Source organism: Hyla sarda, chromosome 8 (assembly GCF_029499605.1).
Source record: "Hyla sarda isolate aHylSar1 chromosome 8, aHylSar1.hap1, whole genome shotgun sequence".
Lineage (NCBI taxonomy): Eukaryota > Metazoa > Chordata > Amphibia > Anura > Hylidae > Hyla > Hyla sarda.
Window position 1 is genome coordinate 24,215,451 of NC_079196.1, and position 7,584 is coordinate 24,223,034.

General features: G+C 46.8%; 1 long non-coding RNA gene across 1 annotated transcript in view; it reads right to left on the reverse strand.

The window, feature by feature from the left end:
- The window catches only part of LOC130284674 (uncharacterized), a 60,669-nt gene extending 53,981 nt beyond the window's left edge, over positions 1 to 6,688 (reverse strand). The window contains exons 1-2 of the long non-coding RNA XR_008847115.1: positions 6,570 to 6,688; positions 5,524 to 5,609 (exon numbers count right to left, since the gene is read on the reverse strand). This is a non-coding gene — a long non-coding RNA (uncharacterized LOC130284674). The remainder of the gene's footprint in view (positions 1 to 5,523; positions 5,610 to 6,569) is intronic.
- Positions 6,689 to 7,584: the final 896 nt, after the last annotated feature.

The window sequence follows — 7,584 nt, forward strand, 5'->3', positions numbered from 1 at the left end:
CTGTGCCTCCACGATCTGTGCCTCCGCGGTCTGTGCCTCCGCAATCTGTGCCTCCACGATCTGTGCCTCCGCGATCTGTGCCTCCACGATCTGTGCCTCCATGATGTGGACAGTGTTTAGGAAAAGTTACCCATTATGCTGCAACACCCTTTGAGTCACTGTGTCTTAGTTTACACTGCACAAAACATCACGGGCCTTCCTTATACCACCAGCCTGGACATCATCACTAGGAACCACCCCAGGGCATGAAGACTATATACCACCACTTAGGGGTCATTACTACTCTAGCCACTTATGACACCTGTAACTTTTACAGTGACATCTCTGACATAAGGGAGGGACACTACAATTATCAGCCAACCCTACACAACACCTTTAACCGTGTCTTCTACCAGTTGCTACACATTCAGTTTAAGGGTACGTTCCCACACAGCGTATTTTGCTGCGTATTTGCTGCGTATTTGGTGCTGCGTATTTTCCTACCCATTGACTTCAACAGAGAAAATAAAATACGCAGCAGCAAATACGCAGCAAATACGCCGTGTGGGAATGTACCCTTAAGGATACAAGATACAATACATGACTTAAAGGGGTAGTCCAGTGGTGAAAAACGTATCCCCTATCCTAAGGATAGGGGATAAGTTTGACATCGCGGGGGGTCCCACCGCTGAGGCCCCCTGCGATCTCTCTGTACAGGGCCCCGGCTCTCCGGCCAGATAGCGGGTGTCGACCCCCGCACGAATCGGCGGCCGACACGCCCCCTCAATACATCTCAATGGCAGAGCCGGAGATTACCGAAGGCAGCGCTTCGGCTCTGCCATAGAGATGTATTGAGGGGGCGTGTCGGCCGCCGCTTCGTGCGGAGGTAGACACGCCCCCTTCCCGCGGGCTGTCGGGGCTCCGTACAGGAGATCGCAGGGGGCCGCAGCGGTCGGACCCCCCCCCCCCGCGATCTGCAACTTATCCCCTATCCTTAAGATAGGGGATAAGTTGTTCACCACTGAGTCACCACTGGACTACTCCTTTAACCCATGGTAGGGGTGGCACCAGTGTTCAAGTCCTGCAGGAATGCATGGGAATGGAGTTCCTGCACTTTTTTTTACAACGGGAACACTGTTCCCATTAGCAGGAGTCCTGCAGGAACAGCCCTTGAGTGGAAATCTTGGGTGAGTTCCTACACTTTTTTTCCCAGGACTTCACCCCTGGGTGGCACTGTATCAGCTGCTGCTGCTATCTCTATGAGATCTGGAAATATAGTAGTTATATCCGTTACCCTCCAGCCCTATCTGTATACTGCTGCTTTTCCTATTGGATCAGGATATATGGTAGTTATATCCCTTACCCTCCAGCTCTACCGCTATACTTTTGCTATCTCTATAGGGGCAGGATATATAGTAGCTATACAACTCCCTCTCCAGCCCTGTCTGTATACTGCTTCTATCTCTATGGGATCAGGATATATAGTAGCTATACAACTCCCTCTCCAGCTCTATCTGTATACTGCTGCTGTTATCTCTATGGGATCAGGATATATAGTAGTTATACATCCCCCTCTCTAGCTCAATCTGTATACTGCTGCTGCTGTCTGTATGGGATCAGGATATATAGTAATTATACATCCCCTTCTCTAGCTCTATCTGTATACTGCTGCTGCTGTCTCTATGGGATCAGGATATATAGCAGTTATACATCCCCCTCTCTAGCTCTGTCTGTATACTGCTGCTGCTGTCCCTATGAGATCAGGATATATAGTAGTTATACATCCCCCTCTCTAGCTCTATCTGTATACTGCTGCTGCTGTCTCTATGGGATCAGGATATATAGTAGTTATACATCCCCCTCTCTAGCTCTATTTGTATACTGCTGCTGCTGTCTTTATGGGACCAGGATATATAGTAGTTATACTCCTCATCCTCCAGCTCTATCTGTATACTGCTGCTGCTGTCTCTATTGGATCAGGATATATAGTAGTTATACATCCCCCTCTCTAGCTCTATCTGTATACTGCTGCTGCTGTCTTTATGGGATCAGAATATATAGTAGTTATACTATACTGACATCAACCCATTTATGAGTCTAATCAGTTCACCTGGATGACCTCCAGCACTAGCAGCCTAATTAGATGACAGGTGCAGCGATCAAACTTCACCACCTCTCTCTGTAAAAGCCAGAGGATTCATGGGAAATGTGGGCAGCATTAGGAAATCATTTGATTAATAGAATAGCATCTAGTATGGCTGAAATCGTATGCCTGCCACATCACCTTAAATAGGTGAGCACAATGCATACACAACAACCTTTACATTACAGGGGTACTCCGCTGCTATCTCCCGCAGCACCTGGCGTTCTAAGCAAACGTTGGGTTCCTGCTGCAGTAGTTGTGATTTCACGGCAACACCCCCTCGTGACATCATGCCACACCCCCTCCATTCATGTCTATGGGAGGGTGCGTGTTGGCCAACACGCCCCCTCCCATAGACATGAATGGAGGAGGGCGTGGTGTGAAGTCACGAGTGGCATGGGCGTGACATCACGATTCCAGCCTCCGGCTCCAAGCATTCTGAACAAAATGTTCGGAACGCTGGAGCACCGGAGTACCCCTTTAATTTCTTACAATAGCCTAAGCAGCACTATATAAGAGGAAAAATCAAAAACAAATCTCGGAGTGCTTATTTAAGGGTGCGTTCACACGGCCGTCTGTCCCCATTTTTTTTTTATCCCCTTTTCAGTTCCGTTCTTGCAGGCTGTAAAAGGATTAAAAATGGGTTAAAAAAAAAATCCCATTCATCAGTGGGATTTTTGTACAATCCGTTTACATCCGTTTGTACCCGTCTGCATTCATTTCCGTTTTTTTGATGGCAGAAAAAAGGGCACATGCAGTTTTTTTTTATTCCGTCATGGAAAGAAAAATAGAACAAAAAACATATACAGTAAATGTAACATTGAAGTCTATGGAAAACGGATGAGCCTTTCATGTCATCCGTTTGCATCCGTTTTTTTTCAATCTGTTTTTTGATTTGTTTTTACTTCTGAGCATGCTCCGAACTAATTGATTTTTTTTTATTTATTAACTGAACAATAACGGATACAACATAACATCCGCATTATTGTCCGTTTTTTTAACCCCTTAAGGACTGAGGGGTTTTCGGCTTTTGCACTTTCATTTTTTCCTCCTCACATTTAAAAAATCATAACCCTTTCAATTTTGCACCTAAAAATCCATATGATTACCCAAAAATCTACAGCGAAACGAAGAAAAAAATAACTGTGCAACGAAATGGAAAAAAAAAAACGCCATTTTGTAAATTTTGGGGGCTTCCGTTTCTATGCAGTATATTTTTCAGTAAAAATGACACCTTATCTTTATTCTGTAGGTCCATACAGTTAAAATGATTCCCTACTTATATAGGTTTGATTTTGTCGCACTTCTGGAAAAAATCATAACTACATGCAGGAAAATTTATAAGTTTAAAATTGTCATCTTCTGACCCCTATAACTTTTTTATTTTTCTGCGTTTGGGGCGGTGTGAGGGCTCATTTTTTGCACCGTGATCTGAAGTTTTTAGCAGTACAATTTTTGTATTGATCGGACTTTTTGATCGCTTTTTGTTCATTTTTTTCATGATATAAAAAGCAACCAAACATACGTTATTTTGGATTTTGGAATTTTTTTGCGCGTACGCCATTGACCGTGCAGTTTAATTAATGATATACAGTAACCCCCGACCTACGATGGCCCCAACATATGATAAAATCGACATACGATGCTTTTATATGTCGGGGCCATCGCATTAACTGCTATCCGACAGCGCAAAATGCTTAAGCTGCTGTCGGATAGCAGTGTAATGTGCCCCAGCAGGTTCACTTACCTATTCCCGATGCTCCGGGTCCACTTCACGATCCTCCGGCGTCTTGCGCATCTTCTCCAGGGTCCGGGCCTCGCTTTCCGGCGTCGTTATTACGTCACTACGCACGCCGCGCCGGCGCAGCAGAGTAATAACGTCACCAGAAAGCGAGGCCCGGACCCTGCAGAAGATGCGGAAGAAGCCGGAGGATCGCGAAGAAGACACCGGAGCAGCGGGACAGCATCAGGAGCCCCTGGGACAGCATCGGGAGCGGTGAAGACCTGGTCCGGAGTGGCGGGGACAGGTGAGTACAGCTTCCTATACTTTACATTGCACAGATCCCTCAACATACAATGGATTCGACAAACCATGGGTCGTTTAGAACGAATTACCATCGTATGTTGAGGGACCACTGTATTTTTATAGTTCGGACATTTACGCACGCGGCGATACCACATATGTTTATATTTATTTTTATTTACAAGGTTTTGTTTTTTAATGGGAAAAGGGGGGTGTTTTGAACTTTTATTAAGGAAAGGGTTAAATCACATTTATTAACTTTATTGTTACACTTTTTTTTTGCAGTGTTATAGCTCCCATAGAGACCTATAGCACCGCACACACTGATTGCCAGCACTGTTCACTGCAAAGCCATAGCTTTGCAGTGATCAGCGTTATCGGCGGTCGATTGCTCAAGCCTGCATCTCAGGCTTGGAGCAATCAATCGCTGAGGGGACACGCCGGAGGCAGGCAAGAGGACCTCCGCTCGTGTCCCAGCTGATCGGGACAGCGCATTTTCACTGCGGTGGTCCCGATCAGCCCCACTGAGCAGCCGGGCAGCTTTCACTTTCGTTTTAGACGCGGGGGTTCAACTTTGAACGCCGCGTCTAAAGGGTTAATAGCGCGCGGCACCGCGATCGCTGCCGCACGCTATTAGCCACGGGTCTCGGCTTCAGATACATGCCGTGACCGACCCAATATGACGCGGGGTCACCGCGTGACCCCGCGTTATATCTTGGGAGCCGGCCAAGGATGTAAATATATATATTTGTCTTTGACGGGAGAAGAACGGGACGGGTCTAGACGCAGCCTAAGAAATTAGCGCAGAATTTTAGGCAAGGTTCTATATCGTAAAGAACAGCTCATGTGAAGGGCAATAAAGAGTCTCCACGCCGCTTTCCTCTATGAATCCTCCTGTCATTTCTCAGAGAGCAAGCAGACAAGCAATCTCTGTCTTCCTGACAATAAGACAAATAACTGAGGAATTTACTTTGATCATCCGTAAAGGAGCCAGGAACATTATAAAGTGATAGATAACCTATAGTGAAGCCCCTTCTGTAGGCCTCACGAAAAAATGAAGTCCTGGGCTTATGACAAGTTATACATCACAGGCTACATTACACTCACTTGTGTGGAGAACATAAAGACTTCTCGCTTATGTTCTGTGCAAATGTTTGCAATATACCAAGATACCGAGCGCATCTATGGCGGCATTTTTCTAAAATCTCAGCTTCTCTTTCGCCCGTATATCACAACGTAATGGGAACATTTTTCAAGACAGGAGCGAAGCCAAGAAAAGTTGAGCAATAAATGAAGCGGAGATTGCGGCTTCTTGGCAACCGAAAGAGAAATATCCAAAAAAGAAAGCAACTTTTTGATATTAAAGTGGGATGTTTACTTTGAGTCACCCATCTCCATGCAGACTATTCCAGGACTGGCTGATCATGACGGAAGGAGTTGCATCGCTCGGACCACTGTAATGGGCTGTAGGGGGGGGAAAAAAATTAAAATATTCAGATTATTCAAATATGGACTACACAGGTGAAACTCGAAAAATTAGAATATCGTGCAAAAGTCCATTGTTTTTCATTAAAGGGGTACTCCGCTGTTCAGCATTTGGAACAAACTGTTCCGAACGCCGGAGCCGGGAGCTCGTGACGTCATAGCCCCGCCCCCACGTGACGTCACACCCCGCCCCCTCAATGCGAGTCTATGGGAGGGGGCGTGACGGCCGTCACGCCCCCTCCCATAGACTTGCATTGAGGGGGTGGGGAGTGACGTCATGAGGGGCGGGGCTATGATGTCACGAGCTCTCGGCACCGGCTCCAGCGTTCGGAACAGTTTGTTTCAAACGCTGAGCAGCGGAGTAGCCCTTTAATGCAACTCAAAAGGAAAGGAAGCAGGAAGTGCTCCAAAATCTCTTGGTTGACCTTGGACTTAATGAAGCGCAGTGACCAACACCAGCAGATGACACGGCTCCCCAAATCATAGTAATTTTGGGGGCTTTGGGGTTTTCATGAGCTGTAAGCCATAATCATCACAATTATGACAAATCACGACTTGAACTATCTTGCTTTGCATATAATGAGTCTCTCACCTTTTAAGTTGCATTATTGAAATAAATGAACTTTGCACGATATTCTAATTTTTCGAGTTTCACCTGTAGTATCCACTGCCCCCCCCCCCCCTCCCCCCCCCAACTTTAATTAGGGTCTTGGTGATCTGAAAATTCAGTCATAAGTGGTATTGAGGATAAACCTCGCCCTGGCATCACGAATACAAGGGGTTAATGCCATCTGCCCCTAGGGTAATTCAATCTGCCCTCATCACACCTCGTTACCACAGATAGATTCGCTTATGCCACAAATAGAGGAAAATCTGCTAAACATAGTCTATCAGCAGGATAGTGCCGCTCCACATTTCCATTTGGATGTTCACCAATACCTGACTAAAACTCCACTAAAATGGCTCCAACCCCCACAATCGCCAGATCTAATACCCTGGGACTTCTTTTTGTGGAGCTACATCACCATCAAGGACTCAATGTATCTGACCCCCCCCCCCCCCCAGATTTATCAAAATCTGTCCAGAGGAAAAGTGGCTGAGTTGCCCATAGCAACCAATCAGATTGCTTCTTTCATTTCTCAGTGGCCTTTTTAAAAATGAAAGAAGCGATCTGATTGGTTGCTATGGGCAACTCAGCCACTTTTCCTATAGACAGGTTTTCATAAATCTCACCCGTGTTTATGTATATATATATATTCATATATATATATATATATATATATATATATATATATATATATACAGTGACCCCCCGATCTACGATGGCCCCGACATGATCATTTCAGCATACGATCACTCTCAGAGGCCATCGCATGGTGAAGGCAGCATCAACATACGATGCTTTTGTATGTCGGGGCCATCGCATAAACGGCTATCCGGCAGCGCAGACTGCTTCAGCTGCCACCGGATAGCCGTTTACGTTGCGCCGTGTGGTCCGCTGACGATCAATTACCTGTCCTCAGGGCTCCGGCGCGTCCTCTTTGGGATCCTCTGCATCGTCAGCGCTCTCCATCGGCGTCATCACGTTGCTGCACACGCCGTTCCGTCATCCAATAGAAGTGGCGTGCGTAGCGACGTGATGGCGGCGATGGAGAGCGCGGATGCTGGGGGAGCAGAGGCCTTGCCGGAGCGTCGGGGACACCCCAGGGACGCAGCGACAGCGATGGAAGGCGACATCCAGGACAGCGGTGACGAGCGGTGACGGTCTGGAGCGGCGGGGACAGGTGAGTACAACTTCCTCTACCAGTGGTCTTCAACCTGAGGACCTCCAGATGTTGCAAAACTACAACTCCCAGCATGCCCGGACAGCCGGTGGCTGTCCGGGCATGCTGGGTGTTTTAGTTTTGCAACATCTGGAGGTCCGCAGGTTGTAGACCACTGTCCTATACTTTAC